Below are 13,375 nucleotides of genomic sequence, written 5' to 3' on the forward strand. Positions count from 1 at the left end.
GTTTTTTAGAAGGGTAGACACTAAAAGCAAGCTCTTCGTCCATGATTGTGGCAGTCAACTGCGCTTGAATACTTCGAATATGTTCCTAAAGTCTCAACTTCCTGTCCAATATTGTCTGGTTACTTAATGCACTAAATCTACTGTGCTGCATTTCCATTCGAGCAGCTCACGTTCACTTCATCTCCTATTATAGTCAACATTCTAGTTGAATTGGCAGAACGTGTTCCATTATGAATCTTCATAACACTCACATAGGCCACGTCCTACGCAAACAATTTAATAGACATATTGTAGACTATGTCCCAATTATCTCTCCTTCCTCTCAGTGTGCACTTGTTCACTTTCCTTCACACATTTGAAATGATATGACTAGTATAATAAATATGTTGAATACTCCCTCTAGCACACACCTCCACCAATCCAATGCTTTTAGATTTGTTGGAAGTAGTGAAAGAGTGTACACTTCAGGAGAAAGGAGATGTTATGGTGACTGCACTGATCTGCTTAGAGCGGTGGTGTCAGCAAGTACACTACGATGCTTACTGATGTGTGTGTCACTCAGAGTTTGAGTAATGTACTGCTATGTCTTGGTCAGGGCTGTAACATTTAATTGTGCAATGGGCAACAGCAAATGCTTTGTTATCCATGCAAGTGCTGTTACTGAACTGAACTCATTTGGGCACTTGGTTGCGTTGCATTTCAGTCAATTTTGCAGTACTCTTATTCATCTTACAATAACTCAAGCATCCATGCTTTAACACTGTAGTTAGCGCTATGGCCTATTGGTCCACTGGCTCCATTTTTGATCACAAAGAAATGTCAATCATACAGTGATATGATTACACTTATGACAAAATCCTTGAACTGTACTATTCAGCCAATTCATTGTAACTCAGTTCATAGAATCTGTTTCAATAGATGCTACTTATTGCAATTTCCTGTTGCGTGTAGCTGACTAAATGTATGTCATTACATATTGCAGATGCTTCGGTTCACAGTACACTTAGTTTTAATTTGCACACAGTATCAAATAACAACTCACATTTTGGGTGCAAACACAGTTTTGTGTCAGGTTGCAGGGACACATTTAATTTGTTGCCTAAAGAGACACATTTACATCAATTAGACAATGTTATCACAGTAGCATTTTACAAGCAAATTGAACTGAATTAGATTGCAAGAACAAATGTACTCTGATACACTACATGACCAAAATTATGTGGACACCTGCTTGTCAGACATCTAATTCCAAAATCATGGGCATTAATATGGAGCTGGTCCCCCCTTTGCTGCTACAACAGCCTCCACTCTTCTGGGAAGGCTTTCCACTAGATGTTGGAACATTGCTGAGGGGACTTGCATCCATTCAGCCACAAGAGTGTTAGTGAGGTCATAACATTGCTACATTATATGAATTACTTAGAAGTGGAAACTGCCTCCACAAATGACTTACACATTCAAATAATGATAACTCCAAGTCTGAAGTAAAGATAAGAAACAGAAATGCTGAGAGAGAGGGTAAACTGTATCTAACTGATGAAGATATATGTAGTTGTGGACTATTTACTGTCCAGTGAGGTTCAATTATCTTCATTTCTTCCCTTTCTAACACATTATGCCACGTCATTTCACATCTCAGATGAAAAACACAATACTATGGTTTATATTTTTCTTATTGTTTTTGTCAGTCAGTTTCTATTAACTTTTGTGAAAGGGTCAGTAAGTTTGCTTTTATCTACATTTTCCATGATGTATCATAAACCACACAAGACCGTTTAACACCGTAGTGCCAATGCTGTTTCCGGCCTTTATACAATCTGTCAGTTCTTAGCAAGCTTTTCATGCCAAAGATGAGAGGATAGCATGCCTTTTGTTTTTACTGTATAACAAAAGATCAATGAATCGAATAAGACAACCCTTAAGGTGAAAGTTCAAGAGATGAAAGGGATTTTGTGAGTGTTGCATTGGAGCGCTGTAGAGTTGTGTACCAGAATACAAAAAAAAAAAAACTATGAATCAGTTAATGTCAGTTACAACTTTTACAGAAATGGACATATTTCTTCGGGTTACATACGTTTTGTATAGGTCTATGGAGGATTTTTAGTAGTACATTTAGGAGATAAACCATTACATGTGAAGAAAGGAAAACACTCCTAGCAGTGTTTTTCCTCCTCCTCTTATGATCTATCATCTAAAACCTAACCTTAATCTAAATGCATATTCGACCATCAGAACACACGTTTAAGGTTAGGCATAGTAGTCTAAATGTATTAAGGTTAGGGTTAAGGTTAGGTTTAGGAACGCGAGTTAGGTTAAGTTTAGGTATAGTTTCGGTGAGTTTAGGGTTCGGTTAGGGTTCAATATATATACTATATATACTACCGTTCAAAAGTTTGGGCACTGAGAAATGTCCTTGTTTTTGAAAGAAAACATTTTTTTTTGTTTCTGGACATTTTGAGCCTGTAATCGAACCCACAAATGCTGATGCTCCAGAAACTCAACTAATCTACACCTCAGCTGTCTTCAACCAAGATCTCTGCGATCACTGCCTCATTGCCTGCGTCCATAACAGGTCTGCGGTCAAACAACCACCTCTCATAACTGTCAAACGCTTCCTAAAACACTTCAACGAACAGGCCTGTCTAATTGACCTGGCCCGGGTATCCTGGAAGGACATTGATCTCATTCCGTCAGTAGAGGATGCCTGGTTATTCTTTAAAAGTGCTTTCCTCGCCATCTTAAATAAGCATGCCTCATTCAAAAAATGTAGAACCTGGAACAGACATAGTCCTTGGTTCACTCCAGATCTGACTGCCCTTGACCAGCACAAAAACATCCTGTGGCGTATTGCATTAGCATCGAATAGCCCCCGCGATATGCAACTTTTCAGGGAAGTTAGGAACCAATACACACAGGCAGTTAGGAAAGCAAAGAATAGCTTTTTCAAACAGAAATTTGCATCCTGTAGCACAAACTCCAAAAAGTTCTGGGACACTGTAAAGTCCATGGAGAATAAGAGCACCTCCTCCCAGCTGCCCACTGCACTGAGGATAGGAAACTCTGTCACCACCGATAAATCTGCGATAATTGAGAATTTCAATAAGAATTTTTCTACGGCTGGCCATGCTTTCCACCTGGCTACCCCTACCCCAGTCCACAGCCCTGCACCCCCCACAGCAACTTGCCCAAGCCTCCCCCATTTCTCCTTCACCCAAATCCAGGTAGCTGACATTCTGAAAGAGCTGCAAAATTTGGACCCCTACAAGTCAGCTGGGCTAGACAATCTGGACCCTCTCTTTCTAAAATTATCCACTGAAATTGTTGGATTACTAGCCTGTTCAACCTCTCTTTCCTATCATCTGAGATCCCCAAAGACTGTAAAGCTGCCACGGTTATCTCCCTCTTCAAAGGGAGAGACACTCTAGACCCAAACTGCTACAGACCTATATCTATCCTACCCTGCCTTTCTAAGGTCTTCAAAAGCCAAGTTAACAAACAGATCACTGACCATTTCGAATCCCACCATCCCTTCTCCGATATGCAATCTGGTTTCCGAGCGGGTCATGGCTGCACCTCAGCCACGCTCAAGGTCCTAAATGATATCATAACCGCCATCGATAAGAGACAATACTGTGCAGCTGTTTTAATCGACCTGGCTAAGGCTTTCGACTCTGTCAATCACCACATTCTTATTGGCAGACTCAACAGCCTTCGTTTCTCAACTGACTGCCTTGCCTGGTTCACCATCTACTTCTCTGATAGAGTTCAGTGTGTCAAATCGGAGGGCCTATTGTCCGGACCTCTGACAGTCTCTATGGGGGTGCCACAGGGTACAAACCTCGGACCGACTCTTTTCTCTGTATACATCAATGATGTCGCTCTTGCTGCTGGAGATTCTCTGATCCACCTCTATACAGACGACATCATTCTGTATACTTATGGCCCTTCTTTGGACATTGTGTTAACAAACCTCCAGACGAGCTTCAATGCCATACAACTCTCCTTCCGTGGCCTCCGACTGCTCTTAAATGCAAGTAAAACTAAATGCATGCTCTTCAACCGATTGCTGCCCACACCTGCCCGCCCGCCCGTCCAGCATCACTGCTCTGGATGGTTCTGACTTAGAATATGTGGACAACTACAAATACCTAGGTGTCTGGTTAGACTGTAAACTCTGTTTCCAGAAATACATTAAGCATCTCCAATCCAAAATTACATCTAGAATCGGGGTCCTATTTTGCAACAAAGCATCCTTCACTCATGCTGCCAAACATACCCTCATAAAACTGACCATCCTACCGATCCTAACTGCGATGTCATTTACAAAATAGCCTCCAACACTCTAATCAGCAAATTGCACGATCACAGTGCCATCCGTTTTGTCACCAAAGCCCCATATACTACACACCACTGCGACCTGTATGCTCTCGTTGGTTGTCCCTCGCTTCATATTCATCGCCAAACCCACTGGCTCTAGGTCAACTATAAGTCTTTGCTAGGTAAAGCCCCGCCTTATCTCATCTCACTGGTCACCATAGCAGCACCCACCCGGAGCACGCGCTCCAGCAGGTATATTTCACTGGTCAACCCCAAATCCAATTCCTCCTTCGGCCGCCTTTCCTTCCAGTTATCTGCTGCCACTGACTGGAACGAACTGCAAAAATCACTGAAGCTGGAGACTCATCTCCCTCACTAGCATTAAGCACCAACTGTCAGAGCAGCTCACAGATCACTGCACCTGTACATAGCCCATCTGTAAATAGCCCATCCAACTACCTCATCTTCATACTGTTATTTATTTTGCCCCTTTGCACTCCAGTATCTCTACTTGCACACTCATCTTCTGCACATCTATCACTCCAGGGTTTAATTGCTATATTGTAATTATTTCGACACTATGGCCTATGTATTGCCTTACCTCCCTCATCCTACCTCATTTGCACACACTGTATATAGACTTTTTTCTATTGTATTATTGACTGTATGTTTATTTATTCCATGTGTTCTCCGTGTTTTTGTTTGTGTCACACAGCTTTGCACACTCTTTGCATTCTCTCAACCAGCTTCATGAGGTAGTCACCTGGAATGCATTTCAATTAACAGGTGTGCCTTCTTAAAAGTTAATTTGTGGAATTTCGGTCATTCTTAATTCGTTTGAGCTAATCAGATGTGTTGTGACAAGGTAGGGGGTATACAGAAGTTAGCCCTAGTACCTGTGGATGAATTTCAAGGACTACCTTCAAACTCAGTGCCTCTTTGCTTGACATCTTGGGAAACTGGTGCACTTCACAAAATAGATGGCATCATGAGAGAGGAAAAATATGTGGATACATTGAAGCAATATCTCAAGACATCAGTCAGGAAGTTAAAGCTTGGTCGCGAATGGGTCTTCCAAATGGACAATGACCCCAAGCATACTTCCAAAGTTGTGGCAAAATGGCTTAAGGACAACAAAGTCAAGGTATTGGAGTGGCCATCACAAAGCACTGACCTCAATCCTATAGAACATTTGTGGGCAGAACTGAAAACGTGTGTGCGAGCAAGGAGGCCTACAAACCTGACTCAGTTACACCAGCTCTGTCAAGAGGAGTGGGCCAAAATTCACCCAACTTATTGTGGGAAGCTTATGGAAGGCTACCCAAAACATTTGACCCAAGTTAAACAATTTAAGGAATGCTACCAAATACTAATTGAGTGTATGTAAACTTCTGACCCACTGGGAATGTGATGAAAGAAATAAAAGCTTAAATAAATATGTCTATATATAGTGTACACTTTATACAAAACATTAAGAACACCTGCTCGTTCCATGCCATAGACTGACCAGGTGAATCCAACTGAAAGCTATGATCCCTTGTTGATCTCACTTGTTAAATACCCTTCAATCAGTGTAGATGAAGGGAAGGAGACAGGTTAAATTAGGATTTTTAAGCCTTGAGACAAATGAGACATGGATTGTGTATATGTGACATTCAGAGGGTGAATGGACAAGACAAATAATTTAATTGCCTTTGAACGGGGTATGGTAGTAGATGCCATGTACACCGGTTGTGTCAAGAACCGCAATGCTGCTGTGTTTTCATGCTCAACAGTTTATTATATGTATCAAGAATGGTCCACCACCCAAAGACATGCAGCCAACTTGACACAACTGTGGGAAGCATTGGAGTCAACATGGGCCAGCATCCCGGTTGGAACACTTTCGATACCTTGTAGAGATCATGCCCTGATAAATTGAGGCTGTTTTGAGGGTCTCACGGATCCCTCCGGAACTGTCATTGCACACACCTGGTCCCCATTTTCCCCTGATTTTTAATTGTGTAAGTGTGCCCTTGGTTCAGCATTGTCTTGTCGATTATTGTTCCCATGTCCGTTGGTTCATCTGAGTACCTGTGCTATGTTGTTTTGGCTTTCGGGCCACGTTTATTGTGCAGATGATTACGTGTCTCGTCCTGTGTGATAATCATTGTGCGAATATGCATTTATTCAAGGTACTCCTCGCTCTTTTGTTTGGGTCTCAACCCTGTGTTTTGTATAGTGTTTGTTTGGTCTTCGTCCCCGTGCCTTTACATGGCACGCCGTAATTTGGGTATAATACAAAACCTTATTACGCATTCCTGCGCCTGTCTCCCGACCCATTTATGCCAACGTGACAGAGGGCAAGGGGGGGAGGGGTGCAATTCAATATTATGAAGGCGTCACAGGTGATACACTGAGTATACAAGACATTAAGGACACGTTCCTAAAATTGAGTTGAGCACCCCTGAAAGCTTAAAAAAATCCTTCTTTAACCATTCTCCTCCTCTCCTCTATCCAGATTGAGGTGGATTTAACAAGTGACATCAATAAGGGATCATAGCTTTCAACTGGATTCAACCCCGTCATTCTATGTCATGGAAAGAGCATTTTGTACACTCAGTGTATATCCACGTCTTTAAATTTGTACCTAAGAGACGAGAAGGTACAATTTTCCATTGCAAAAATGGGAGCTTATAAAACTTGGAGAGGCACTACAGCCTGAGTCATTTTCTGCCGAGTCACTCAGATCAGATCTTTTGCCAATAATTGGGCAAAATATCAGAGTTGTGCTGCAGAATTGGGCTGCCTTTGTAAACACAGCCTAATAGTCAGACAAAACACCACATAGTTATTTGTCTGCGGGGCCTGCACAGTAGACCATGAATGTGCTGCACTGAATCCGTTGGTAATATGGTCAGTGATTGGGTTCCCAGCATGAGAGCATCCCAAACCCCCCAAGAGGAGATGATTTGTTCATTTTTAATTGTAACCTCTAATGGTCAGCTAACGTTTTCAAGTAATTAGCCGTTTCCCTTTTCTTTCCCTTCACCTTTACATTTGCTATGACTTAACGGCCTATGTACAATTAGTGCTCTCTTAGAATTGTCCTGGGATGTACTCATGTTATTCTGTCATTAATTTAGTCTTGTATTTTTATTAAAATGCAGCATCATCAAAGCAGGCTTTGTCTGTCGAGGTCAGTGAATAGTTACCATGACCACTGGTGCCTCTGTATTGGAGAATAAAATTCCTCAATTATTCATGTGGTTACAAAAACAGCAGGGTTTTAATTTGACTCCAATAATGCTCTCACCCCTGGCCTCCCTATAACTAATTTGGTGAAGGGTGCAGTGGAACATTCAAAATATACCCATTATTCCAATTGAGTGTGTGTACACCCACAATGTTGGCTTGCTTTACTTGTTTGTCCACATTAGCTTTTGCAAAATCAGCAGCTACTCTATCTGGGCTCCACCAAACATGTAACAAAACGCAGATACAATGTTAGACAAGGACAGTCACACGAATTTTAAACACAACGATATACAGTACAAACAATACAAAAAAAAAGGTATACACACAATACAACTGAAACATAATGTGTGTGTTAGAGTGTCTGTGTGTGTGTGTGTGTCCCCTCACTGTCCCCGCCTTTCCATTAGTTGTTGTTTAATCCATTTTTTAAAGGTAATTTGCTGTTTGCTTGAGTGATTTGAGATCATGGCTCTGTGTAACACTGTGTTGACGTGAATTCATTTTAGACTTGGGAATGTGAAAAGACCCCTGGTGGCATGTATTGTATGGTATGTATGGGTGTCTGAGCTGAATGTTATTTGATTAGGCAGACAATCTGGAATTTTTGTCACAGTAATATTTCTAATTAAAACTAGTAGAGAAGCAGTTAATATTTTGTCAACCCTCAACCAGGAAAGACTGGCATGCATGTTGTTGATGTTAGTTCTGCATGAGCAGTTAAGGGCAGGGCGTGCTACTCTGTTTTGAGCCAGGTGCAGCTTTGGTGCACTTGACCATATTACAGGACAGTAATCAAGATTGGACAAGACCAGAGGCTGAACAACTATAACAGACATACCCCTCCCCATCTTCACAACAACATTGTCAATATGACTGGACCATGATCATTTACCATCCAATGTTATACCTAGGAAATTAGCTTCCTCAACTTGCTCAATGGTAACTCACTTTATGTAAAACTTGGGAAAGACTTTCCATCTCTGCCAGAAGAAGGTCATCATTAGCATCATCACTAACGGCTACAGAAAGTGTAGACATACGAGCGCAGCGCGCGCACGCACGCACACACACACACACACCCGCACGCACGCACGCACGCGCACACACGGGCATTACCATACCGTTTCAGAAAGTTGCAGGAAAATACGAATCACTGATGTTGACTGAATGAACTGAATAGGCTACACAACTGTCATACAAATCTGAACGTCTAAACTACAGTTGTTGCGTGTGGAAAAACTGTATGAACAAAGACAAAGGACAAAGAGATATTCTATAAGAAGATGGGAATAAAAGGTAGGATCATGTGGACAAGACTTTTAGGAAAGGAAATCAACTAAATCATTCATGTTGTGGGTTGAAGATGAATAGATGCGTCATTTACTTTTGTAAAACGTTCAGTCTAAATGAAGTTTGATTTAAGTTGACTGATGTAATTATCAAACAGTGTTGTAGGAAACTCACAGGTCTACTGTTCAAAGTCAGATAGCAACTCAAATGTTATTATGTTGGACTCGCCTTGTCTTGTTGGTGTTAAGTAGTGTAACTTTAGTCTGGTTCCCTGCTGAAAATCCATTCATTCATTCAAGCTTTGCTAACATCCCTTTTATGGTTGTTGTGGTCCATCAACAAACTGCAGTCTGTGTTCAAATAAGAGAAAACTCATTATTTGTTTTGCTTTCTGAATTTGAACACTTGTTCTTGTGGTGGAAGGGAGGAACTTGTAAGGAATTAGAACGTTTTAGGCAGTTATGATGGTACATCTAATGACAGCTCTTTAACACTAGAACCACTGGGCTTCTCAGCCCCAAAGTACCTGCTAGAGAACGTTCTGTCGGGCGTTTTCTTTAGCCTACACAACAAGCATTTCACTACCCCCGCAATAACATCTGCTAAATATGTGTATGTGACCAAAAATATTACATTTTTATCAGATTGACAGATTAATCCACTGTGTTGTTATTAGGGTTGTGACAACCCGGCTATGCTCATTTTTGTTATCATATCCATAAATTGACAGTTGATACTGGTGATGGGAAGAACTGAAGTGTTACCTATCTCCATGCAGGTTTATGGACCCAAAAAATGAGCAGATTAGGTGCAGCGTGGAGGTACAGTATGTGTGTGTGACTGTCTGTGTGTCCTGTTCTTGCAGCAGGCAGACAAGTTTGCGCATCAGTATTTATTTTTCTTTCCCTACTAGCAAACTTCCTCACCTATTGATTTATCTTAGTAGCAGGCTAACAGAAGGCAGCAGCAATCTAAATGATCAGACCAAAACATGTGATGAGAAGTGATCAGGTGAAATATCAAGAAGTGGACGGAAACAACTTCGCTCAATCCAATCAAAGCAGCAGGATCAATGCACAGCCCGCCCTTCTCTTTACAGACAGGCAAACTAGCCAGTTGAGTTATTTAGAGCACGGTGCAGAATGCTGAGAAGGAGGATGACGTGCTGTTGCCTTGGCTGCCTCCTTGGCAGCAGTAGCTGCTTTCTTGGTGTTAACAATACTCATCATTACATTATTGTTCTAAATTCTAACACCCTCCCCATGTGCTCCTCTGTGTGTGAGTATCCATAGCAACGGCTCTGTATGGGCTGCTCAATGACGAGACATGAGAGCGCTGTTAGCTGACGTTAGCTAGCTACTTTCGTCATTCTAAACTCAGACAAATAGCTGTAAATTTTGTTTTGTAGAAGGTAATTGTGTTCTGATTCCAGATTTATATAGCATAGAAGTAGATATGTCATACCCTCTAAGTTTTGGGCTAAAGGGCTGGGAAAGTGGTCAAGATTTCAGTTGTTTGTATATGTTGAGATGAAAAGTAGTTGATGTGGTTACTAAAACATCTGCCATTTTTTGGGGTAGCTGTTCTGATTCCAGATTTGAATAGCAGCGATATAGACCAAGATGTCATACCCTCTAGGTTTTAGTCTAAAGTGGAGGGAAAGTGTTCAAAATTTCAATTTGTACAAAGTTAGAATTTTTTTTGTAAATGCGGTTGCTTTAACAGCTCTATCGTTAGATTTGTAGGACATATCATATGCTTTAACTTTCTGTCTAACTTGTTGGGAAAGAAGTCCAAATTTCAGTTGTTTATAAGAGGAAATGTTGTTGGTTAGTAAAACAGATGTATCATTTGATCGGTAGAATTTTTGTTGCTTGAGAAGTGGTCAAAGTAGCTGATTTGTGTCAAAAATTACAGTACATTGTTTACAATGAATAGGATAGAATGTTTGAAGTCAAGATGTCAAAATGGGACCTTTCAAATGTTGAGGAAATCCCATAAAAGTTGATGACAAAAAGAAGGACAAAAGTGTAATAGTTTAAAAAGTATAAAATATATTTTACAAACAACTTCATTCAGACCGGTTTACACGTTTTAAAGTTTGAATGACGTTTCTAGCTTAAACAGTGTAAGAGGAGTAGCGTTACAAATAATAATAAGTATGACAAAGATCTAGAATGGGACATTTGCTTCGCAAGTCCCATTAATTACTTTTTTGCCATGTAGCGGTGTAGCTAACTACTAGAACCATATACTGTGTATTTTCCCCAGTCACCCAAAAACACTGTTGTGTTTTCAGATTGGTAAATTGTGAGACTCCTGCCCCTATTTTACAAGTTTCAATCTGATACAATGAGAAGACAAAAAGACAGTCATCAGGCACGACTCTTGAGATACCAAATTATAAGCAAAATATCTCACTTATACCTTCCCTATGTTTTATGTACGCCTGCACCTTAACAAATGGTGACATGTACATGTACTATACTATAAACGCTAACCATACTGTATTGTAATGACCCGGCTGGGTCATAAAAGGAAAAGAGACGGACTCTAGGTGTGCAGGTCAGAACACAGGTTTATTCCTAAACTGGGCTATTGTTCAGGCCACAGCCCACGCCGCTAAATGCCGATTGTACACAATTATACCATGTCGAGTTAAGGGTCACTCTCATAGGAACAGATCAAGGCCCCGAACAGAAGAGAGAGAGATGAGACAGTAATCCCAATTTATGCATTTCCAAACCCCGCGGGATTACCCATCATACCCCCCCCAACCTTTCCATCTGTCCTGACATATTTAACCCCTGCTAGTAGCCATGAGAACCATACCACACCCACAAACACAGAACACAATACCGGGTCGTTACAGTATGTTTATACCCGGAGTGTGCGTGTGTCATAAAGGCACACCTTCCATTATGATATGAATAAATGACAGTGAACATAACGTTCTTTTTAAATTGTTCAACTCTTGACATGAAAACTTTTTATTTCTTTGCCTGTCTGAATATTTCATACAAATGTTCCGCAGCGCTCGAGTGGAGTGTGATCCACTCTTAAGGAAAATTAACCTCTGAATGAATTATGAAAGAGGATTTGTGCATTACTATGCCAGGAGAGATCATATCTAGACTACAACGTTCCAATTCTGGGTAAAATACTCCCTCGGTAGAGCTCTGTGATGCATTTTCTTAGAATTGAGATACTCGGTGACAATATTCCCAGAAAAAAAGTTGACGAAGTGGCAGTTGCTTTGTCTTTTGCTAAAAGTTGCTAGAGTACGTAGCAAAGTAAATGTGGTGACATGACAGAGCCCAAAACGAATGACAGTCCATAATCAATTTAGAAGAATAAAAATATTCCAGATTTTTGGGACCATGCTTGCATGATACAATAAATAGTAGAGTTCAAATGTCCTGCATTTTTGTGTTAAAAAAAATATGAATTGCTAAATTTAGACATTAAAATGTTGGAAGAGTTTATGATTCATCTCAAACACTTTTGGAACAACTGTCAGTCGGCACTTCTGTGGAAATGACAAAAGCTTCTCTGACATGCATTAGTAAAACCCAGACTCGTGGGAGGAAAGGATTTCAAGCACGTCTAAAGTGTGAGAATTATTTAACACTTCACTTGATTGTTTTAGAGCGCTTCCAGAATGGGAATAAATGTTTTATTTACATGGGAAACCATCATTTATCAAGAGTTAAACATCTTGAACTATATCCCTGTGCTTAGTTATCTTCAAGCTACTTCCTTCTCCTTGAGAAGTACAAGTCTTGATCCTGTTGTCTTTTGAAAACAATTTACAAAAATGATTGCATTATTCATTTGGCTTTTTTAGTTTGAACCAACTTCCACCAACTATAGCAGTACTTGCTCTGCAGCTTTCACAAGCTTCTCCTCCAATTATCTTACCGTCGTTGGCACACATTAAATCATGAACATTCTATTGTTGTCCGACATCTAACTTGTCCTTGTCATTATGAACAAGTATAAACACAAAGACGGCAGTCTGCATGACATTGCCGCAGCCTGGTCCAAATAACAATGTTACCTACTCTATTTTTTTGCACCAAAAAAAAACATCCGTTTAAAAATGTAATTAGGATATGTCAATCTAGCAAGCCAGGCAAGTAAAATAACTTTCTAGACAATGTTTTGGTTTTGTTACTAATGTTAGCTTGTTAGCTAGATATCTAGCTGGTTAGCCAGAACATATCTGACAACATTTTGAGTTTAACTGCTGCCAATTTTTATTCACCATAACAGGAAAATGAAGGTAATTATTTATGAGTATGGCCAGCTGCTAATTTATTATGTGAATGTGAAGAAATGAAAGCAGTACATTTCTGTCGGAGGAATTTAGAGCAACAATCGTAACAACAGGGTCAAAGTTGACTGTCTCTTGCTTAGTTAAGGTAACATACCGCAACTCCTATGTGAATAATTTATTAGACAAACTGAAGCACTTTCCCCCCGGCAGCACACAACCATGACACACTTCCTTAAGCATTACTGATCTTAA

The sequence above is a fragment of the Salvelinus fontinalis genome, chromosome 11, assembly GCF_029448725.1.
Source record: "Salvelinus fontinalis isolate EN_2023a chromosome 11, ASM2944872v1, whole genome shotgun sequence".
Taxonomy (NCBI): domain Eukaryota; kingdom Metazoa; phylum Chordata; class Actinopteri; order Salmoniformes; family Salmonidae; genus Salvelinus; species Salvelinus fontinalis.